Below are 23145 nucleotides of genomic sequence, written 5' to 3'. Positions count from 1 at the left end.
GGGTGGGGAAGGGTAGGAAAATCAGAAAAATTGGTTAGACTTAAGAAAGCAAGCTTTATCATCTGTTGACTGAAGTCCTGACTGGATTTGTCTGTAAGGCTGGATGAGGCGAGATCATCTGGAATCAGTAGCAACTCCTGAAGCTGTTCTGGAAGCAAGTGTCTGGACAGCATCAGGAAGCAGGGAGCTGGAACAGCAGGTCAGTGCAGCATCTCTGAGGATGAATCTTGTCAAAGCTGTACATTCTGTTATATCTGAATCTCACAGCCAAAGTTTTAGTACCATTAAGATATTTGTATGGCTTGTGTAGGGTGCACAGATCGGTTAAGGATGAAATGTTGTTCCTTGTCTTTTAATAAGTTAATTTTATAATAACTAATTGTGATAACTTTTTACTTATGCCATAAGAAGGAGGGCACAAAGAATTTAAGGATTCTATAATCAACAAGATTTATTGTCTAATTTTAGCTGAAGACTTGAGCAGAGACATTTATATGTCTTAGTCAGTTTTTGGACTGCTCCCACGTTGAGGAATCAGCAGATTGAGTTGCCTGTCTTGTGACTTGGGCTCTTTGATCTTCCACAATGCCTTGCCTGACAGGCTGGGTGCTCTGTGCATGTTTCAGAACCAAGCCACATCACTGATTCACTGTTACCCAGACAGTTATTTCCAGACTGTGGAAGTTGAGGATTATGACAGTAAAGTTCATGTCCCTCAGAATTTATGATCTAAGGACGGTCTCCTACAGGTAAGTGATGTAAACTCAGGGCTGGGAGAGGCAAATTATGGGGTATGTGAAACCATTTGCAAGGGTTCCAATCCAGGTTTGGTGAATATGGTATGGCAAAAGCATGAACACCCATGAAGGCGGGAACTGCATATGTGAATTCCCTGGTAATTCTGAGGCCTAAGCACCTGGTGGCTTCTCCTAAGTGCTGGATCAATGGTGGAACCAAAGAATGGATGGATATAGTGATGTCTGAAAGAGTAGGCCAGTTTGGAGCTATGAACAATGTTCCATATGAGATTATGACCACAGAAAGGCTTGACTAGATTAAGAATCCCACTGAGTGGGGCTGAAGTGAAATCACTGAGATTCAGCGTGACTAGTTCAGTGCTACAGAAGCAGAGGGAGGTTGGTTGTGGTCAGTTTTACAAACCATGTTCAGAAGTTTGAGTTTTGTGTTGTGGGAAATAAGAAACCCAGGAGACATATTAAGTGAGTAATAGAATCAGATGAAAATCTACTATTAGCAGTTGACCATAAGCTGTAGACCAAGATTTCGTGTGTGTGGTTTATGAGTGTGTGTGCCTGTGTGTGCCTGGTTTTATGTGTATGGAAGCCAGAGGTTAATACTGGGTGGCATTTTCTATTGCTCTCTACTTAATTTTTGAGACATGGTTCCTCACTGAATCTTAGCTAGACCAGCTGCCAGCAAGTCCTCCAGATCCTCATGTCTCTGCCTCCCAGTACTGAGATTCAAGTGCACACTGCTCCTTCAGGCTTTTTATATGTGTGCTGGAGACTTGGGTCCTCCAGCAGGCGCTTTACACAGTGAGCCCTTCCACTCCATATCAATATGGTTTTACATATAGTCTCTTAATTCAGAACAACCCCACAAGGCATATACTATCCCCTGGTTTACAGACAAGATTATGTGTTTGACCTAAGGTCAAATAATGCAGTTGGTATTGAACACTACGTCCTTCAAAATGCCAAAGCCTGGAGAACTTGCATCTAAACAACTACAACTACAGAGAACCGAGACATGTTTGAACTAGAAGTAACCAGAAAGTTGAGCTCTCTCAAGAGGTCCCCTGCGCATTCAGAGCAGCTGTCAGGGAGGACAGGCCTTGAGGGTAGAGTGACGTGAAGTGAGTATAAGGCTGTTCTAGAACCACTTTAACAAAACTTCAAAACCAGCCTCAAGTGGGTAAAGTTCATCTGCGAGTAAACCAGGGCAAACCTCAAGAGTCCATCAAGGAAAATAGCAAACCCAGACACCCAAAGTACAGCATTCACAATATCCAGTATATGACGACATATTTGCAGACTTGTAAAGATGCTAGAAACATTACCTGTGGTTAGGAGACAAACTTTCAATAGAAACAGACTTACAAGGGGCATTGATTGCTAGACAGAGGAGATAATGAGTTTTAAACAGTTATAAACACACCCCTTCACAATTATTTAGTTTTCAGTGAATTGGCTCTGATGTGGAGGTCAGAGCACAACTGTGGGAGTTGTTCTTTTTCTTCTATTCCATGTGGGTCCCAGGGTTGAACTCAAATTGGCAGGACCAGTAACAAGTGCCTTTTCTTGCTGAGCCATCTCTGGCCCAAATGAACATACTCAATTTAAGGAAAATGATAAACAAAATAAGAAGGGAAGTTTCAGCAATGAAATGAAAATTATAAAACAATTAATTAAAAACATGTTATGTTTAAAATTCATTCCTTGGTCAATCCCAGAAACTGTGGTCACCCAGTGGCAGAGTACTTGCCTAGTGTGTATGACAGGCTGGACTTTACCACCTCTACGATCACTTTCTCTCCCTCTCCCTCTCCCCCCCCCTCTCTCTCTCTCACACACACACACACACACACACACACACACACACACACACACACACATACACACCAGAAAGGGCCAGGGAAGTGGCTTAGTGGGTAAAAGCACTCACCAAGTAATTTTGATGACCTGAACTTGATATCTGGAACCCATGGAAAACTCGAAGTAGAACAAATTCCACAAGTTGTCCCCTGGTCTCTACATGTGCACTCGTGCCACATAGATGTGTGCACGCACATTGCACTCAGCCACGTAATAGTAACAATCTTTTAATCCCAGAAAGTTATTTTATAAACATAAGTTGACTTCATAGTTTACATGGAGAGTCAAAAGAGCCAGAGTAACCAATCCAGAGCTGAAAATCTGGACACTGTCCAGATTCTATGCCCAGGCACAATATGCTTATTACAATCCCAGCTCTCAAGAATCCAGGGCAGGAGGGTCATATGTTCTAGACCAACCAGGGCAATGTAGCAAGACCATGTCCCAAAAGGGAGAAAAGGGTAAATTTTAATATACAGCTATAACAACCAAGGTTATGTAAGCCAGGCATGGTCACACATGACTGTAACTTCAGTAGTAGGGAGGTGGAGGCAAGAGGATCAGGAGTTCTGGGCTAGCCTGAGCTACATAAGACCCTGTCTCAAAAACAGCAAACTACAGTATGACTTGGTAAAACAATGAACAGATAGATTAATGAAACGGGAGAGTCCAGAAACTAGATCCGTATTAATTAGCCAATGACTGACAGAGGCATAAGCAGTGGGATAGAGGGAAGACCATGATTTTAGCTAATGGTGCTGCAACAACTGGACATCCATGTACAAAAAGAGAAACCGAGATACAGATCTTGTTATAACCATCACAGAAGTTAACTCAGACCTACTATAAGGCTCTAAGAAGCTAAAAGAGAAAGCCATGACCTTCGATAGCTGATGACCTTTCAGCTGTATAACACTCAAGGCAAGATTTGTACAAGAATTAATAAGCTGGAGTTTATTGAAATGAGAGCTATGCTCTGCAGAGGATGTCACTAAAGGAATGAGTAGACAAACCACGGAATGAGGGGAAATATTTACAGAGACATCTGATAAAAGAGCTCTATTTAAAATAGACAATGTTTCTAATTCAATAAGACAAACTATTTTTTTCATGTGTGCATACATGTTCATGTGTGTGCAAATGCACACATGTGGGGGGGGGGTGCAGAGGACCGCCTCGGGCACCACCTACTTTCTAATCAATCTAGCTTTGCTTATTTAAAAGCAGGGTTTCTAGGTGGGTGGAAAGTAGGCTAGGGTGGCTGACCAGGGAACCGCAGGGATCCAGTTGCTGCCTCCCGGCATGGGGATTGCATAGATCCTCCGGTGGGTTCTAGGGACTCAAATCCCTGCACCTACAAGACAAACACTTTACAGGCTGGTTGTCTCCAAAATGGGCAAGACTTGAGCAGACCCTTCGGTGAGAAAGATATGCAGGCGGCAATGAAGACCTGGTCAGCATTCTTTGTGATTAGGAAATTGCACACCAATAATGAAGCCCATCACACACTGTCAGAATGGCCCAAATCCAGAAGAAAAACACCAGACCTGGTAAGAATGTGGGGCTTTCCTTTAAAAGGTCTTTTTAAAACCTTGTACTGGGAGCTGAAGAAATGGTTCAGGGGTTAAAAGCATCTGCTACAGGGTTGGGGATTTAGCTCAGTGGTAGAGCGCTTGCCTAGGAAGCGCAAGGCCCTGGGTTCGGTCCCCAGCTCCGAAAAAAAGAACCAAAAAAAAAAAAAAAAAGCATCTGCTACTCTGAGAGAGGACATGAAGTCAGTTCTAGAAACCAGGTGGGGTGGCTCGCAAATAGTTTTTACTCCGGTTCCAGCTAATCCAGCTTTTCTGCCCCTGCGGGTGTGTATATACACGAACACACACACAAATACAATCAAAGTCTTTTTAAAAAAAGTTTATAAGATAAAATTAACAGCAGATAAAAACACTGTAGAAGAAAAGTTTAGTGAATTGGAAGGCAAGGAAGTAGAAATGATTGAAACCAAATCACAGAGTTGGTAATGATGTGGCTCAGGAGTAGAACACTTTCTAGGATGTGCAAGGTAGGTCCTGGATTTGAACTCCAACACTGAAATAAGACCAAAACTGTAAACAAACAAAACTCCCAAAACAACAAAAGTTCTTAAGCTACAGGGAGGGGAGAAATAGCAAAGCTTCAAATCTTACACGTTTATGGAAACTTGAAGCATATAGTTCCACGATGTGTCCTGTGAAGGATGGAATACAGAACCCTCACTGAGGCAGCAGAGTGAAATCTCTACAGAAGGGGTTGAGGTGTAGCTCAGTGACAGCACTAGCCTGGCATGCTCAAGGGCCTGGATTGGACACCCTGTACCAGACAAGATTAATTTTTGCAAACAAATAAATGATAGAAAGACACGGAATGAAAAATAATAAACGTGCAAATGCTGACGCTGCAAACCAGGGCAGAGTAACACAAGCTGGGGATTAAAGAGAAAACCCACAACTCTATCCCAGGTAAAATGGACTTCCAAAGGGTAAGGCAGGGGCTGGAGAGAGGGCCCAGCAGTAGAGGACCCAAGGTCAGCTTTCAGAACTCAGGTCAGGAGGCTCATTACCACCTATAATCTCAGCTCCATGGGATGTGACACCCTCTTCTGGCTTTCACAAGCACCTGCACATATGTGTCCACACACACAATTAAAACAAACAAACAAACAAACAAACAAAAGCTGAGAGGATTTGTTAACCCTGAGCTGTGTGCTCTGTAGGAAATGCTAAAGGAAGTTCTCCAAGATGGAGGGACATACCAGGAGGTGGAGATCCAGTTTGCATGCACGAATGAAGGTTCCGGGAATGCCCCATATGTGGAAATGTGGAAGCATTGAAGATGTTTTCTTGTTAATCCACTTCTTCAAAGGATAATTAAAATCAAGGCATAAAGATGCTTCTGGAAGAAACATTATGATGGCTGCCCAAGGAGAACCCCAAACTCAGTTGTAAGTTACATGGTTGGTGACAGAGGCTACAGAAAAACTGCATTTGGGAAATGAGTGCCTTGGGTGCTGTGCCCAGCACCAAGAGAGAGTGTGTGGACTATAGAAGACAGGTGCAGTGGGAATATTAGCTGTCAGGCTGATACGTGGCTAGCAGATCTCTAAGTGCAATGTGCTGATGCTTGAAGTGACATCAAGCATTGGTAGACTAGACCACTTGGCAGGCACCAAGCCCATGAGGGATCCTGTGTTCAAACAAACAAGCAAACAAACAAACCAAGTGCCTGAGGAACAACACCCAAGGCTGGCTCTCTGGCCTCAACACACACGATGTATACATGTATGTACCCGCACAAGCACATACCTACACACACAAAGAACTACTTTAAGTTCATGCCTATACAAGTACATGAAAGAAAGTCCATCATGTTGCTATACAGAAAAAAAATTGAATGTGAAAAGCATAGTGAGACCCTGATTTTAAAAAGGAGAAGAAAGGTAGGGATTGCTCTATTATAGAACTTAAATTTAGTTACCAGAACTAACACCAGGCAGCTCCAACCACCTGTAACCCCAGCTCCAGGAATTTGAGCTCTCACACACATGTGTACATGCATGTATACACGTGGACATACATATACACATAAGCAAAATCAGCTCAAGGAAGTTGCAGACTTAAGTATAATTATGTCGGTATAAAATGTAAATGGACCGATCTACTATCCATTAAATGGCAGAATCCTCAGGTCAGATTAGGGGGAGAAAGAGCTAGAGCCAACCATGCACTTAACAAGACAGCATATCAAACACAGATACATGCAGGTAGGTTAAAATTCCAGGAATAGAACAAGATAGGCCGTGCAAAATAAATACCAGGAAACCTGGAATGGATACAGTAGCATCTGACAAAGTAGACTTCAGAACAAGGAGGTGTGTGTGTGTGTGTGTGTGTGTGTGTGTGTGTGTGTGTGTGTGTATGACATGAGTGTCATGCCTGTAGAGGTCACAAGAGGGCATCCCCTGGAGCTGGAGTTGCAGGTGGCTGTGAGCCTTTTCCTGTGGGTGCTAGAACTCTGGTCCTCTGGGAGAGCATGGTGCACCCTTACCAGCCAAGCCACTCCTCCAGTCCCCAGAGCTATTTCTTAGTAGGAAAATCAATCCCAGATTTGTACACACTTTGTGTCACAGAGGGGAAAGCCCACAGGTTAGAAAAGCTACAGGATGACGTGATCGGATGACTTCTGAAAATACGTGTACCCGCTTCAAGACTCCTCTTCTAAAACAAAATAAACCAGCCCAAATGTTAAAACTGCTAAAAACAAAGAAATGCCCAGCATCCTACAGTAAATTAAGAAGCATTTATTCATGAGAGACTCCCCAACCTGGGGTAAGAACTGTGGGATTCTGTGTGGTTTTAGCCCGGGTCTCCAACACCATGACACCACTGTGCCTACTTTCCCCCACTCAGCCCATCCCCCAACCTTAGTTACCTTGGCCAGCATTCTCTCTGGAGTGGCAACTTTTGAAAGCGCAAAGCTTCGTTGTGAGGAGGGACTCACTTAACTTTGGTCTGCTCTTGGAGCACACACATCAAGAACCAAACACCAATGTCAGTGATGGAGCACGGGAAAAAACCACAGCTCAGCTGGCCTGAGGATGAATCCCAACTGAAGCAAGCTGGGCACCAGGGGATACAGGCAGTGAGGTCCTTGTAGTTGGGCCTTGACATTCCTTACACATCCTGGCAGCATACACATGCAGGAGGGAGCGAAGCGTGACCTAGCTGTCCACCCGCTCTTGGTAGAACTTGAGGCAGACAGGTGGAGGAAGCCTTAGAGGGCCCAACGGCAAGACCTGTAAACTGCCTGGGTTTCCAATTATCCCTCAATTCATCAGGTTCTGACAGAACTGTTACAGAATGTGGAAGTCTTAGTCATGTGGGATGTTTGAGTGAAGCCTCTGACATCATTAGCAGCATAGTAGACAATGAGGGCATGAGTACAATCCCTGGAAAGCAAGGTTGCAAAAGACAAGATGGCTGGAGAAATTGCTTGGGGATAAAGGGCTTTGCAGTGCAAGTGTGAAGACCAGGGTCGGGTCCCTAGCACCCATGTGAATGCCAGGTGGGTGGCAGCCACCTGCAAACCCAGCACCTAGAAAAGGAGACACGATTCCAGGAGCCAGCTAATTGTGTGAGTGAGCTCTAGGTTCCATTGAGAGATCCTGATTCAACAGAGAAGGTGGAAAGTGATAGAGGAAGATTTCCAATGTCATCCTCAGGCCTCCACACTAATGCACACGCATGCACACACACGCATGCACACACACATTCCCACACAAGCACATTCATCCACACATCCGCAGGCATGCATACATTCAGACATAATATAACTCATGCACATGCAAGAAAGGAAGGAAGAAAGATAAGAAAGAGAAAGAGGGGCTGGAGAGATGGCTTGGTGGTTAAGAGCACCGACTGCTCTTCTAGAGGTCCTGAGTCAATTCCCAGCAACCACATGGTGTCTCATAACCATCTGTAATGGGATCCAATGCCTTCTTCTAATATGTCTGAGGACATCGATAGTGTACTCACATATATAAAAATAAATAAATCTTAAAAAATAAAAAAAAAGAAAGAGAAAAGAGAAAACAAAAACTCAAGACATCACTGGTCCCACACTGCAAACTTGACAAATTTAGTCCAGTAAAGGCACCAAGGGACAACTGCAAGGCAGGCAGACCCAAAGTCCATTTCGCAGGTGCTGGATGAACAATCTAAAGTATCCAGGCTTTAATAATAGAGATGGGCTAAGGACTGCTGAGGGGGAACAGTTGATACAATGATACATTAAGACTTAAGAGGCTCATCTGCCTTGACCTGAGCAGCCTTTGTAGACAGAGGTTCCCAGACCACAGGAAACCCATTCCACTGCGCATGCAAGATAAACTGTGCTTTTATAAGATTTAACAATTACACTTGAGAAAAAAGAAAAAATATCTTTCTAAAAACCAAGAACAGTATACTGCACACCCAGTCTGATGACTGGTGTCTGAAAACTTGGATCTCAGGCTGGAGAGAGGGCTCAGTGGTTAAGAGCACTGACTGCTCTTTCAGAGGACCCAGGTTCAAATCCCAGAACCTACATGGCAGCTCACAGCTTAACTCCAGTTCCATATCTGACCCTTTACTATTTACATTACCTTTATTGTGTGTTTATGTGCAAACCACCAACGCACATGAAATAAAAAATCAAGATAAACAATGGGCCTCATATAGCACATGTTCTGGTGAAATACTGAGGACCTTCCTGAAGCACTCGGGAACAAGACCCTGGCATTCCCACCATCAGTTCACGTGACACTATGCTGCTGGAGCTTGTCAGCATTTGATATGACAAAGTCATGAGGGCAATTAGGCTGTGTTGGGAGAAGTGAACTGCATTTTCAAAGAAAACTATCATGTACACAGACAAATTTGCTAACCTACACCTGTCTATATGCTACCAGTGATCAGCAGGAAAGGAAAAAATTGACATTTACAACAGCTTAAAAGTATAAAGTATTTAGAGGCAACTTTGATAAAATATTTAGGACATTTACACTAAAAATTAAAAAAAATATTGATGAAAAACAGCTTAAGTACACACATTAGTGGAGACTTCCACCATGTCCAGGGATCAAGAGAATAAAGTTATTAACAGGGCACTTCTCGTTACATGAATGGATAGATTTTAGAAACACCAATCAATTTCCAACAGGCATTTCTTTTTGTAGAAACTGACAGCTGGAGACTGACAAGGTGGCTCAATGGTTCAAGCACTTGCTGTAGAAGCCTGAGGACACAATTGTAAATCCCCAGAACCCATGCACATGCCAAGTGGTCCTCCTGTGACTCCAGCCTCAGAAGGCAGAGACAAGGACCTCCCAGAGTAGCTCGCTAGCTCGCTAGCTGGACTGGCTCTATCGGTAAGCTCTGGGGTTGATTGAGAGACCCTGCCTCACTAGATAGGGCAGAAGAGTGATAGTACCTGGTTCCAGACATTAATCTCGAACTTTCACAGCCACATACACATGTGCACACTCACCCTGCACACACATGCAAACATGCAGTCACATGCACACTATACACATACGAGAGAGAGAGAGAGAGAGAGAGAGAGAGAGAGAGAGAGCAAGCAGGCTATTGGCTCTGAAAGTTACATGGGGATATCATTTGATCTAGAGTAAAACTTGTGAACTGGAACACTGAAGAGCTATCGTTACTTACTCTCTAAACTTGCAACAGTGACACAGAAATCAAGAGCATATGCCACTGGCATTTTCTGGGAAAGTTAGAGGGACAGGACTGAATTGTTAGTCTAGAAATACAAAGTAGCCAGTCAATTTTCATCCAAAAGTCAGAACAGTTCAATGTAGACAGAGATGCACACTCTGGAAGAAGCTATGTGAGCATTTTCTTGAAGGAAGCAATGCCTTTCTTACCAATGGTCCTCAACCTGTGGGTCATGACCCCTTTGCACAGTTAAATGAAAACACAAATATTTAACATCTTGATTCATAACAGTAGTAAAATTACAGCTATGAAGTAGCAACAAAAATAATTTTGTGGTTGAGGGTCATCCCAGCAGGAGAAACTGTGTTAAAGCGTTAAGAAGGTTGAGAACTGCTACCTGAGACAACAGACATGATCTTGGGAACATGGAGGTTTCTCAGGCACGGCCTAGACAATGAGAAAAGCCAAAATGGAATTCATCAAAATATAGAGCTCTGCCCAGCAGAGACACCACTAAGAAAGTGAGTAGGAGGGAATCGGGGACGCTATGAACACACCTCTGTGTCTCTGTTGACGTGGAGTTTGCGTGTGTGGGCTGGCATGTGAACCTAAGATCTTGTACATGCCACGCAACAGCTCTCCCACCAAGCTACAGCCCGGGCCTTTCTAATCTTCTGTAAATGTCGAGACAGGGTCTTTCTGAGCTGTCTTCCCAGCCTGGAACCTGCTGTCACCCAGGCAGTACCTGAAGTCCAAGGGTCCTTGTGCCTCAGCCTCCCAAGCCCTGCCAGACCTAGTTGGAGAAAGAGCCTACAGCGTCTATGACTCTGCATTAGGAAAACTCAAACTAAAATCTATTCTAAAAACTGGACAAAAGCTATGAACCGGCACTGTATAAACACATGGGAACACTCAACAGTTACAGAGACTCACGTGATTTTTCAGCAAACGTAATGGACAAGGAGAAAGGGTATCACACACACAGTGGGGAGGTTGGTGTGAACAGATCAATTAACTGTTGGTGTTTGACAAGAGGAGCCAGAGAATGCACGGGAGAAACAACAGTCGTTTCAGCAACTGATTTCAGACAGTTAGAGATCCATGTATAAAGGAAGGAAACCGAGCCCTTTCTTACATTATGTGAGAACTGAGCAGGGCAGGGCTAGAAGTTTTTAATGAACCTAGCATTTCAGTTTTGCAGGATGGAAAGTTCTAGAGAGTAAATGTAACCTGAAAGTTTTCAACATTACTAATCTGTCCCTTTAAAATAGCTAAGATAGGGATGGAGAGATGACTCAGTGGTTAAGAGCACTGATTGTTCTTGCAGAGGACCTGGGTTCAGTTCCCAGCACCCACAACCATCTGTAACTCCAGCTACAGGGGATCTGGTGCCCTCCTCTGGCCTCCTTAAGTACTACCCCCCCACACACAAGTAAACAATAAAACAAATCTTTAAAAATTTTAATAAAATGTATTTAAAAGTTAAGCTTTTTAAAATAATGGGTCCTAATACCCAAACACAAGAGCTAAAACTTATAAAGTCTTAGAAGAAAATGGGTCAATCTTTATGACCTTGACATAGGCAAAGCCTTCTTGGACACATCAAAAGTAAATGAGCTCTGGGTTCGGTCCCCAGCTCTGAAAAAAACAACCAAAAAAAAAAAAAAAAGTAAATGAGCTAAAGGCTTGGTAACCCATGCCTTTAGTCCCAGCACTCGGGAGGCAGAGACAGGTGGATCTCTGTGAGTTCAGAGCCAGCCTGGTGTGCATAGTGAGTTCTAGGACACCCACAGGGCTGTTACTCAGGGAAACCCTGTCTCACCCTCCCCCTGAAAAAGGTGAATTGAAGTTTCAAGAGGCATCTTCACAAAAGCAGAAAAGATAACGTGGGAAGTAACTGTAAGTCACTCAGACAAGGGGACTGTATCTAGAACATATAAATAATTCCATAATACAAAGGCAAACAATACAAGGCAGGGAATACGCACAAGTTGTTCTCCCAAAGAACAGGCAAATTTCCAGTGGACATCTGAAAAAAAGTGCCCAGTGTCATTGGTCAGCAGGGAAACGTAAACTAAGATCGCACGTGCTGCTCTATCCACTACAATGGCGATTAAAAGGAGACACACCAATTTTTTTTTTCAGAGCAAAGACTTTTTAGTGAATATAATTTACAGAAACACTGGAGAATCACACAGCGCTTCCTGCACTGGGTGCAATCCTGGGCCACAAGTCTGCACGCTCCTTTGCAACAGGACCTGTGGTGGCAGAACCTTTCATCTCGACTTTATTGTTTACTATGAACCCTGCATTATCTTCAAAATGAACACCCCACCCTTTCTTCCATATGACTCTCGTTGTTGAATTACCACTGTGGGATGTACTTTTTTCCTTAGTTCTGGTTTGCCTTTCTTAACTGTGGCCATCACCATGTCACCCACACCAGCAGCAGGAAGTCAGTTCGGTCGTCCCTTGATCCCCTTCACAGAGATGACGTACAAGGTTTTGGCTCCTGTGTTGTCAGCACAGTTGATCACAGCTCCTACCGGAAGACCCAGGGAAATCCGGAATTTCGCTCCGGAGGGCCCACCACGTCCTAGCTTCGACATCTTGAGTGACCAAAAAGAGTCAAAAAGGAAGTTAGTACAAGGGACACTGGGTATCAAGACACCAATTTTAATGAGGATGTACACCGCTGGAACCCTAGAAAATTGGCAGTTCCTTTCAGTTTTGAACACATTTAGTCTTGAAATTCCATACCCAAGTATATAATTCCCACTCCCCAAAAACACACATCCACACAAAAACTCATACATGGCCCAAAATGGAAATAACCCAAATGTCCATCAAAACAGTGAGTGAATAAATAAAATGTGGTATATTGATGGAGTAGTATTCATCCCGGAAAAGCAATGAAGGCGGACAGAGCAGACGTGGTTCCCACTGCATCGATGAAGAAAACTGGGGACAGAGGTCATTTACTCTGCAGCAGTGGGATGCGGAAGCAAGGCAGAGCACACAGTTAGCTGAATGGTTAGATAAAGTATCCACAACTGACCAACTGGATTTAAAGGGAGCATAGATTAGTGATTGAAAGACTGCTGGGGATTTCTCAGTTGATGTAGGAGGCAGGGAGGGATATGAATGAGTTCTGAAAATTTAAGGAGAGTAGTGTCTGAAGGCATTGCAGGGGTGGGTGAGAGGAGTCAGGAGCCATTGCAGGAGTGAGTGAGAGGAGTCAGGAGGCATTGCAGGGGTGGGTGAGAGGAGTCAGGAGACATTGCAGGAGTGAGTGAGAGGAGTCAGGAGACATTGCAGGGGTGGGTGACAGGAGTCATAAGGCATTGCAGGGGTGGGTGAGAGGGGTCAGGAGGCATTGCAGGGGTGGGTGAGAGGAGTCGGGCAGCATTGCAGGAGGGAGTAAGAGGTATTTGGTTTTTGGTGGTTTTTCTGATGCTAGACAGTTGGCCCTGTTCACTTAGCACTGTGGCTCAGAAAGTGGAAATGCCCAGCTGTTAGTGTGGAGGAGGGGAAGAGTCCGCAGCCCTCAGGCCTCAGAGGGAAGCGTGGGTCTGCCCCTTAGCTAAGAGACGATAGTTTTAGGTGAAGTAATGGGCAAGCTTGCCAAGGGGAAAACAGAAACGCGGAGCCCAGGGCGGGCAGCTGATACTCCGGCCCTTTCTGGTGTTGTTTTGTTTTGTTTTTGAGACGGTGTCTCTTGCTTTCTGTTGCTATGATAAAACATGGACAAGACCAACTCAGAGGGCTGTGCTTGGCTTACAGTTCCTGACCACAGAGCATCACGGAAAGAAGATAAAAACTTAGACCAAAAGCAATTTGAGGAGAAAAGGGTTCACCTGACTTACAGGTTGGTCCGTCATCAAAGGAAGTCAAGGCAGGAGCTGGAGGAGAGACCCTGTAGGAACTCTGCCTGCAGGCTCACTGCCCTGGCTAACTCAGATTTCCTGGCTCACCCTTGCCCAGGGGTCGCACCATGCACAGAGGGCTGGGCCTTCTCATATCAACCAGCCTGACCTCACACTGCCTATGTGCCTAAAGATAACCTTGAACTCCCCACGCTCCTGCCTCAGTCTCCCCAGTGTGCTAAGATTTCTTTCTCATTATGTGACACCATGCCAGACTCGTTCTGCCCTTCTTGTTTTGGGGGAGACCCTGACCCTGAGCATTCAATTGACCGTAGAGGTGTGGTGCGTAGGGGGCTGACTCAGAGGACCCAGCTTCCTTGTTCTAGCTCCACACTGCTCTTCAGCCTTGGACAGCCAAACTGAACATCTGTGCCTTGGTTTCCTCATCTGCAGTCAGAGACAACACCATCAGCCCTGTACCTCCCTACATTGTTGTGGGACCAAAATGGAGAGTGCACGAAAAAGTGCTGCCAACAGGAAGGTCTCTCCTTGGGAGGGTTACTGTTGGGATGGGAGATAAAGGAGGCCATGAAACGGATGGTTCTGTAAGCACCGGCATTCCTGTTTCTTTAAAATAAGATAAATAATAGATAAATAAAAAGGAGAGAGAGAGAGAGAGAGAGAGAGAGAGAGAGAGAGAGAGAGAGAGAGAGAGAGAACCCAGCATCTGCAGTAAGGACTGCCAGGTGCACAGTGTAGTTTTCCCAACTTTGAGAAGCAAAGACTAGAAAGAGGCCAACTGGCTGGCCCAGGAGTCCTCACCAATCGAATCTGAAGTCATGGCCCAGGGAATGGCTGCAGGCACTGGCCCAGGCCAGCTGGTCTTGTCCTAGCCCAGCAGGACTTGGGAAGGAAAAGGCCAACAGGAGTCATCCATATGGCCAGAGACCTGGTCCCTAGGCCATACCTAGTCCTGGATGGCCCATGAAGGGTGCTGCTTACCCACCAGGACATGTTTAGGAGTGTCACCATAGTCAGGCGGAGAGTTCATGGCTTTATCCCAAAATAGGCAGGCCAGGTCTCTAAATGGCTCCCCAGGTGGTTAGTCTCATTAGTGCTGAGGGTCTCAGTGGCCCTGCCAAACTGTGGGCTGTGGTCCAGTTGCAGGAAACTTAGTTCTTTCCAGGCCTACAGATATATCTCCCTAAATCCCTGGCTGGCTCTGAGCTCCTGAAATCAGTGTGTAACCTGGGCACAGTTCTTGAAATACAACTGTAAGATAGCCACACTCCCAAATCTGCTCAGCTGGGGCCAGAGGGGACCTCAGTGAACATCTGGGCCAGAGGGGACCTTAGTGAACATCTGGGCCAGAGGGGACCTTAGTGAACATCTGGGCCAGTCCCTTCATTTCCAGACAGAGGGACAAGAAGCTCCAAAAGTTGCTAATGGTCAGAGGACAGAAGCAAGGAGCTTAATGGGCCTGGGAGCAGCCAAAGGCCAGTCTCTGCCCTCCCTGCCCCCTCTCTTCTCTACTGGTGATTTCAGACTCTCTCCTTGGACTGCCTTCCTCTCACCTCTCTAGAATTTCTTGGCTAGCCCTGCCCTCCCCACAACTCTACCTGTCTTCCATGGGCAGTTTCAGGGGTGAGGACAGGAGTGGAAGCTGTGGAACCAGCCCAGCTCACTGTGAACAGCACAAGAGATCATAAAATGTCTTCCTGAGGGCTGGGGAGATGGCTCCGTGTGTAAATGCACTTGCCAGGCAAGCTTTCCGATTGCCTGAACCACCTGCAGCGGCACACATCCTACAGCATGACGGGAGATGGAGACCTGAGAGTCTGCTAGAAGCTCAGCAAGCAACCAGGTAGCTGGAGGAGTCCACACAGAGAGCGCTCTCCTCAAAACAAAGTGGAGAGAGAGAGAACCGACTCGCCCTGAGCTGGCCTCTGACTTTCACATGTGCTGTGGTGTGCACACGCCCTGCAAATATTAATCAATAAATTATTCATTCATTTAGGGGCAGCAAGATGGCTCGGCAGGTAAAGGCGGCTTGTTGGCAAGCCTGAAAAACTAAGTCAATTCCACAGGCAAAGGGGGAGCGCTGACTCCCACAGTTTTTCTCTGACCTCGTCCATGCTCTCACTTGTGCATGTGCGTGTGCCCCCAAATCCCAGTAATAAATGCAAAACATTAAAACAGCTGGAAATCAGCTTATCTCTGGAGCCTGTCGTGAGCTGCCCCTGTCCCCTCCACCTGCCCTCAGCTGTGCATTCCTCACCCGGCACAACCTAGTGAGACCTTTTGGGGCCCCAGGACACAGAAACCGATCATTAGCTCTGCTCATCTTCAGTAAAAGAGCCATGGGAGGGGCACTGGGTGCATCTCTAGTGGGCTCAGCATTGTGACACAGGGGAGCATAGGGATGTCAGGGGTCCCACAATCCAGAGACTTTCCTAAGTTCAAATGACTGTTCTTGGCTTTTTTTTAAAAAACAAAATTAATTTTAAAAATAATATATTAAAATAAATAAATAATAAGTTATAATTAATAAATTCATTAAAATAATATATTTAAAAAATCACACACACACACACACACACACACACACACACACACACACACATACACACATATACACACACCCCAAATAAGGAGATATTTCCTGTGGGAGATGGTTGGGAAACACATCCCAGGAAGTACGTGCTGAGCTGAGAGGTTAAAGTGACAGTGACCTGCAGGACCAGTGCTGGCTCTGGTGTGGCTGAAACCACAAACTGTGCAGAGCTGAGGGCACGGAGAGGCTCCCTGTGAAGGGTCTTCGGCTGTGTTACTGTTGGGATTCCACCCTGCTGGAGGGTGGGCAGGGTCATTGAAGTTTTGAGTAGACGGGATCAAGTGATTGTTCTAGACACACCCTTCTGGCTTATAAAGACCAGAAGCCGGGTGTCTAGAGCAAAGGTATCAAGGACAATCTGCCTTTTCCATCGTGTCCCAGACTTTCTAGAGCGGGCCCGAGGCAGGACAGCATTGAGAATAGTGTTTGTAGAGTCCCAGCGTCAGGACTGTGTCTCCTGGCCTGGCCCGAGGCTTCCCACAAAGCAGTAAGGAAATGAGACACAATCCTTACCCAGGGGATGGGTCAAACCAACCATTGAACCCCCTACATGGCACATGCCTGGGTACCACCCTGAGCTTATTAACGTATGAATTTATCCCACAAATACTTCTTAAATGGAAACCACGTGCCAGGCCTGGAGAAGCCAATGGAACCTGTGGAGCTCACACTTCCAGTCAACAGCAGTACCCAGAAGCACTCTCCCGGTGATGCCAAAGCCCCGCGGTGTGGGCTGAATGCCAAAATTCATAAAGTTCTAGCCCACAACACCTCAGAATCTGATTCTATCTTTGGGTAGCCTTGGTGGTCCTGAAACTGGCTCTACAACCCAGGCTGGCCTGGAACTCACAGTGATCTGCCTGCCTCCTAAGTGCTGGGATTAAAGATGTGTGCTATCACTGCCTGAGGAAGATATGGTCTTTACAGAGGATTTAAGGGACTGGAGAGATGACTCAGTGGAGGTGAGCACTTGTCCAAGCATGTGGACCTTCAGTCAGACTCCCAAATTCACATGGGAAACTGGACACCACCATGTCAGTGCCTGAGCCCAGCACTGTGGGGGATAGAGACAGGAGGATTGATGGAGTTTGCTGATGCCAGCCTAGCTCCAGGTGCATGGAGAGGCTCTTTCTCAAAGGAATAAGGCGGAGGGTAATAGGAAGGACATTGGATGTTCTCCTCTGGCACTAACATGCACCAGTGCATACATGCATGCATACACCCCACTCAGACATACTTTTTTTTCTGAGACAGGGTCTCACTATGGCCTGATGGCCTGGAATTTGCTATGTAAACCAGGCTGGTCTCAAGCTCACAGAGATCAACATACTCTGCCCTCTGAGTGCTGGGATTAAAGGTTGTATGACCACATTCCACTCACACACTAAAAACAAGGAGGGGGAGGTAATTAATACTGAGGCCATTATGATGGCCCTGTGGTGGTCAGAAAGAAGGTGTCCTCTTGGGTCAGGTGTTTGAAGACATGGTCTCCTGATGGTTTGTTTGTTTGGAGGGGGGCTATGGGACCTTGTAGGAGGAAATGCTTTGCTGGAGGTGGGCTTTGAGGGCTTATAACCTCACCTCACTTTCTGTTCTCTCTTTCTGCTTCCTGAATGTGGATGAAAATGTTCAGCCAGCAACCTGCTCCTGCCACCACGCCATGCCTTCCCCGTCGTGATGGGAACCATAAGCCATAATAATCCCTTTCTTCCTTGAGGTTTTTTTGGTCACAGTGTTTTATCACAGCAACTGAGAAGTAACTATACAGGCCCTATTAGGACATGGAGAAGACCAAGGAGAAGGTGGCCATTTGTAAGTCAAGGAAAGAAGCCTGAGGAGAAACCACTCCTGCCCTCCCCTAGACACTGGATGCTTGTCCTGACCAATACAGATGCAGATGCTTGCAACCAACTACTGGACTAAGCACGGGGACCCAGTGGAAGAGTTAGGGGAAGGACTGAGTGGTTTGCAACCCCATAGGAAGAACAACAATATCAACCAACCAGATCCCCCAGAGCTCCCAGGGACTAAACCACCAACCAAAGAGTACACATGGAGAGACCCAGCTGCATATGTAGCAGAGGATGGCCTTGTCGGGCATCAATGAGAGGGGAAGCCCTTGGTCCTGTGAAATCTTGATGCCCCACCATAGGGGAATGCCAGGGCGGTGAGGCAGAAGTGGGTGAGTGGGTGGGTGGGGGAGCACCCTCATAGAGGTAGGGGGAGAAGAGGCTGGATAGGAGATTTGCAGAGGGGAAACTGAGAAGGGGGATAACATTTGAAATGTAAATAAGTAAAATAACCAATAAAAAATGAAAAAGAAAAGAATATGTTAAAAGTTTCAAAAAACAAACAAAAACAAAACAAACAAACAAATAAAAAGACTCCACTTCCCCTCTCATTGATGCCCGACGAGGCCATCCTCTGCTACATATGCAGCTGGAGCCATGTGTCACTCTGTGTGTACTCTGCAGTGGTTTGGTCTAGAAGGCCTATAAAGGTTCATACATGTGAGCTGCCATCTATGTAAGAACCAGCTGAGGAGACCACAGGCAGACACAGAGCAGGGCCTGTGTGGGCAGGGGTTGAGATACCCAAGGTTTAGAGGCAGCTGCAGCTTGCCCCTGATGGGAGCCAGTTCAGCTCATGTGGGTCTCAGAGTGTGACCATCCAACAAGATTACAGGGACTTCAAGGCACTCTGCTGCTAATGTTCCACTTTCATCGCGGCCATCCACGGCAGTGGGTCCCTGTCACCCACAGTGAGTCACAGGAGGAGAAATGAACAGAAAGTTCCCTGTCTTCCACAAGGAGGCTCCTACAGGGACAGCACCGAGACCTACGCTGGTAGGACAGACCTACCATGGGCAGCACCTGGACTGAGATCCCACAGTGTGACAGGTGGCATCCAAGCTGCGGTGTAACTCCCTGGTGGTCCCAGCTGCTTCCTTCTCCCTCCTGGCATCTCCTGCCACCCACCCTGCCTCCCCACCCTCTTCCCCCCGATGCCCTGGTTCTAAGTCCAAGAACATGACCCTATAATGATGGAAGCCAGCTCCCAAGGTCACTCTGGCCTCTACTCAGTAGCTGTAATTTGGCATGGCTACATCCCCTCCCTCCCACTACCAGGAGACGGAGGCAGCTGCCAGGCCTTTTACACACGTCTGGGGGAACACAATGAGACACCAGAAGGGCTCATTTCTGTTACAGACTGTCTCCTGGCCCAGCCCTGGTCTGGAGGACACACAGGCTCATACTGAACACTGATGCCCACGTCATGCTTCCCCCGATCATCCCACACCTACCAATCAATGCCATCCAACTGCCTGTGCCTCGGTCCTCACTCATCTCTGGGGAATCACTGGTGCTTTCTCGATTGGCTTGCTCTGCCTTATTCTCAACCCCTTGTTTGCCTCATCCACTCAACTCCTATTCATCCTTCAATACCCATCTCTGATGTCACCTTGCCCAACAAAACTTACTGCATCCCCAGGAAATGGACCCAATATGTCTCTATTTACACCCGTAATTATCTTTATGCTCATCCATACAGGTGAAGTACTGCTTGCGTGGCTTTCCGGTTCCCCATCCAGAATGGGAGCTTCTTAAGAGCAGAGATGGGTTAGGACTAGGGTTGACTCATCTATAGCTTACCTGCCAGTGCACCTATTGAGTTAACAAACATTCACTGAGAGTTAGAAGTCTCCCAAAAGCGCTAGTGCGCACACACACACACACACACACGCACGCACGCACGCACGCACGCACACACGCACGCAGAAACTCACTCGCATATGCACACATGTATGCACTGGATAGGGCTCACACAAAGTCATGTAATCGCTACTTTACTAAAAATCCGAGGTCCAAGAGAAGGTGCCAAGTCCTGGTCAATAACAGGATAGAAACTAGAACCCGTTCTTTTGATGTTTGGCTCTGTTACAAGGACAGTATTACAGATCACCAGGCAGAGGGAGCCTCTGAATGCGGCCATACTGTATTAGCTTCTAATTGCTACTAAAACAAATTGCCACAAACAGAAGTGGCTTGAAAACAACACACCGACGCTGGGGAGATGGCTCAGCTGTATAAAGGGACTCGCTGACAATCCTGACAACCTGAGTTTGATCCCAGAGAACTGACTCCTCTAAGGTGCCTTCTGATCGCATGTGCATGCGCACACACACACAGTGTAGAAAAATCACTATAGCCCCGGCATTGTTGATGTTGAACATCTTATATCTATTTCATGCTTTTCTTCAGTGTCTTACAAGGGTTCATGTGAGTGGAGTACCCAGCCAGAGGGGGCTGCATCCATTTCCAAACAGATGTTTCCCTTCCTCTGTCCACAGAGCGTCCCTGGGCAGTGATGAGGGAGGATGCGTGGCAGAGAAATGAGGGCTAGGGGATTAGGTGGGGATGGATTGAGTGGGCAGGTCTGTCCACCCTGCGAGTCTGAGGAAGGTGAGAATGCAGCCACTCCACCAGCTGTGACTGGTTTCCAATGAAAACTCAAATTATGGTCACACCAGGAAGTTTATTTATTCTAATAAGTTTGATCATGTTTTCCCATACCAGTTCAATGTAGAACATTTGAAAATCCCAAAGATAAAAGGGGAATCATAAAACACATGCAAATTTCTTTACATGGTGTGTGCGTGCGTGTGTGTGTGTGTGTGTGTTTGTGCGTGCACGTGCGCGGAACAAATGCATAAGTGTGTGACCTCAGGTGTCCTTTCTCAGGATCTCAACCTGGGATGACAAGAGCGCACCTTCATCTTGGCTTTTTATGTGTGTGTCTGGACTGAACTGAGGTTGTGTTTGCACGGCAAGTACGCTAGTGACTGAACCGTTTCCAGCCCCTTCACCGGTGCTTTGTAGCATATGCTATTTCAACAGGAGACAACCTATGAGGTACTATGACAAACACTCGTTTATCCCCCAGGTCATGAAACAAGATGTTACGAGTGAACAGATGAGGTTTCCAAGTTTAAGGTGGTGGTGGGGAAGGGATTCATGGTCAGTATAAACCACAGAGCTTTGAGTTCTGGTCTTTCCCCGGCCTCATAGTATGTCATATAATTCTCTCTCTTAATTCTGGCAGCAGCAAGCTACTGTTCCCAAGTCAACCACGCTCTTAGAAGAGAAAACCACGTACACCCTACTGTAGACACCACAGTGTTGCCAGCAGTGTTAGATATTGTGTCCTGTGTTTTCCATCCCATTGTGTGTTCAAAATGCCCGATTATGTCTGTATAGAGGCAGCCAACACTTAGTATAACACGGCTTTGTGTTAGATGAGGCTGTCTGTCCAGGCCACTGCTCGCGCTCTGAGTACGTTGATGGCTGAAGTATATTTTGCACATGCTCCTTTCTGATACTTTGAACTTGGGATGGGTTGCAAGCCAAGGAGCATCTGTGTCATACCCTGGTGTGCCTGTTGCCCAGGAAATGCCCTCTCTGCCTTCCCAGAGGTCCCTTCAGGATTTCCTCTGTGCCTACAGCTTGATAAGTTGCTATCACTTTGACTTTACAAGTTTGTGCCATACAAGTTCAGAGGGGATGTCAAAGGGTCCCCAACCACCACACAGTAGGTGCTTCCAAAATTTTTCCTGAAGAAAAGAACTCATGAGCTGGAGAGATGATTCAGCATTTAAGAGCACTTGGTGCTCTTGAAGAAGACCCAGGTTTGGTTCCCAACACCCACATGGTGACTCCCAGCCATGCATAACTCCAGTTCCAGGGAAATGCTATGCTCTCTCTGACTCCTGCTGGGACCAGGTACACCTCAGGGTGCACACCCATACCCTGAGGCAGAGCACTGAGACACATAAAATAAACTAAACACCTAAAAGGCATTTTTTTAAAAAAGAAAAAAAATTTGTTGTCCACCCATAAGGTTTTCAGTGGCCCAGAGGTGTCCCTCTATCCTCCTGGGTTCCTGCCCTAGGTATGCAGCTGTGACTTCTCTTGGCACAACCCCTTCCTACCCATCCAACCGCTGTGCTCTCTGCCCATTGTTGTTCCTGACTGTTCTCTTTCCTCCCATCCCAGCCTCACTGCCTTTTCTTCCCCCTCAGTCTCTCTGTCCTGTCTCTGCCCCAGCCCCTCATCCACTGCTGCTCAGCCAGGCAATTCTGCTTCCTTCTGAAGGCCTCTTCCCAGGGGCTCCGGTGTTCTCCCTCCCTCTCCCCCATGCATGAAATTCTTCCCTTTCTGCTCTCTGTAAACTCTCCCGTCTTCAAGAATGGAAGTCTGTTTAGACCTGGGTTACCCTTCACCCTTCCCATCTCCCAGTGGAATAAGGTCAGGGCTGAGGAACCCCTCCCACCTACTGTCCCAGAGCTCTGGACATCATTGTCATACGGAGAACACCTGCCAGGGTCAAACCCAAAGTCTGCTGCAGGAGATGTGTGTGTGTGTGTGAGCATATGTGTGTATGTGTGTGCTTATGTGTTTATGTGTGCATGTGAGTGTGTGTGCGTGTGTGTATGTGTGTGCTTATGTGTGCTTGTGTGTATGTGTGCACTTGTGTGCTTATGTGTGCATGTATGTGTGTGCGTGTGTGTGTATGTGTGTGTGCTTATGTGTGCTTGTGTGTATGTGTGTGCTTATGTGTTTATGTGTGCAGGTGTGTGCGTGCGTGCGTGCGTGTGTGTGTGTGTGTGTGTGTGTGTGTGTGTGTGTGTGTGTGCTGGGGTCTGGGGAAGTCCTATAGATCATCTGAAACCTAGAGATACACAGTCAAGGAACTGGCTCTGCCCCCAGACCTGAGGAGGTATTGGGCTGTCCTTCTGTGCTCAC

At 46.5% G+C, this 23145-nt stretch overlaps 1 pseudogene; it reads right to left on the bottom strand.

Moving 5' to 3' along the window:
• Positions 1-12052: 12052 nt before the first annotated feature.
• Rpl23-ps3 (ribosomal protein L23,pseudogene 3) lies at positions 12053-12473 on the bottom strand (annotated as a pseudogene).
• Positions 12474-23145: the final 10672 nt, after the last annotated feature.

The sequence above is a fragment of the Rattus norvegicus genome, chromosome 1, assembly GCF_021556685.1.
Source record: "Rattus norvegicus strain SHRSP/BbbUtx chromosome 1, alternate assembly SHRSP_T2T, whole genome shotgun sequence".
NCBI lineage: Eukaryota > Metazoa > Chordata > Mammalia > Rodentia > Muridae > Rattus > Rattus norvegicus.
Note: the sequence above shows the minus strand (reverse complement) of the source record. Positions and strands in the feature narration are given on the sequence as shown.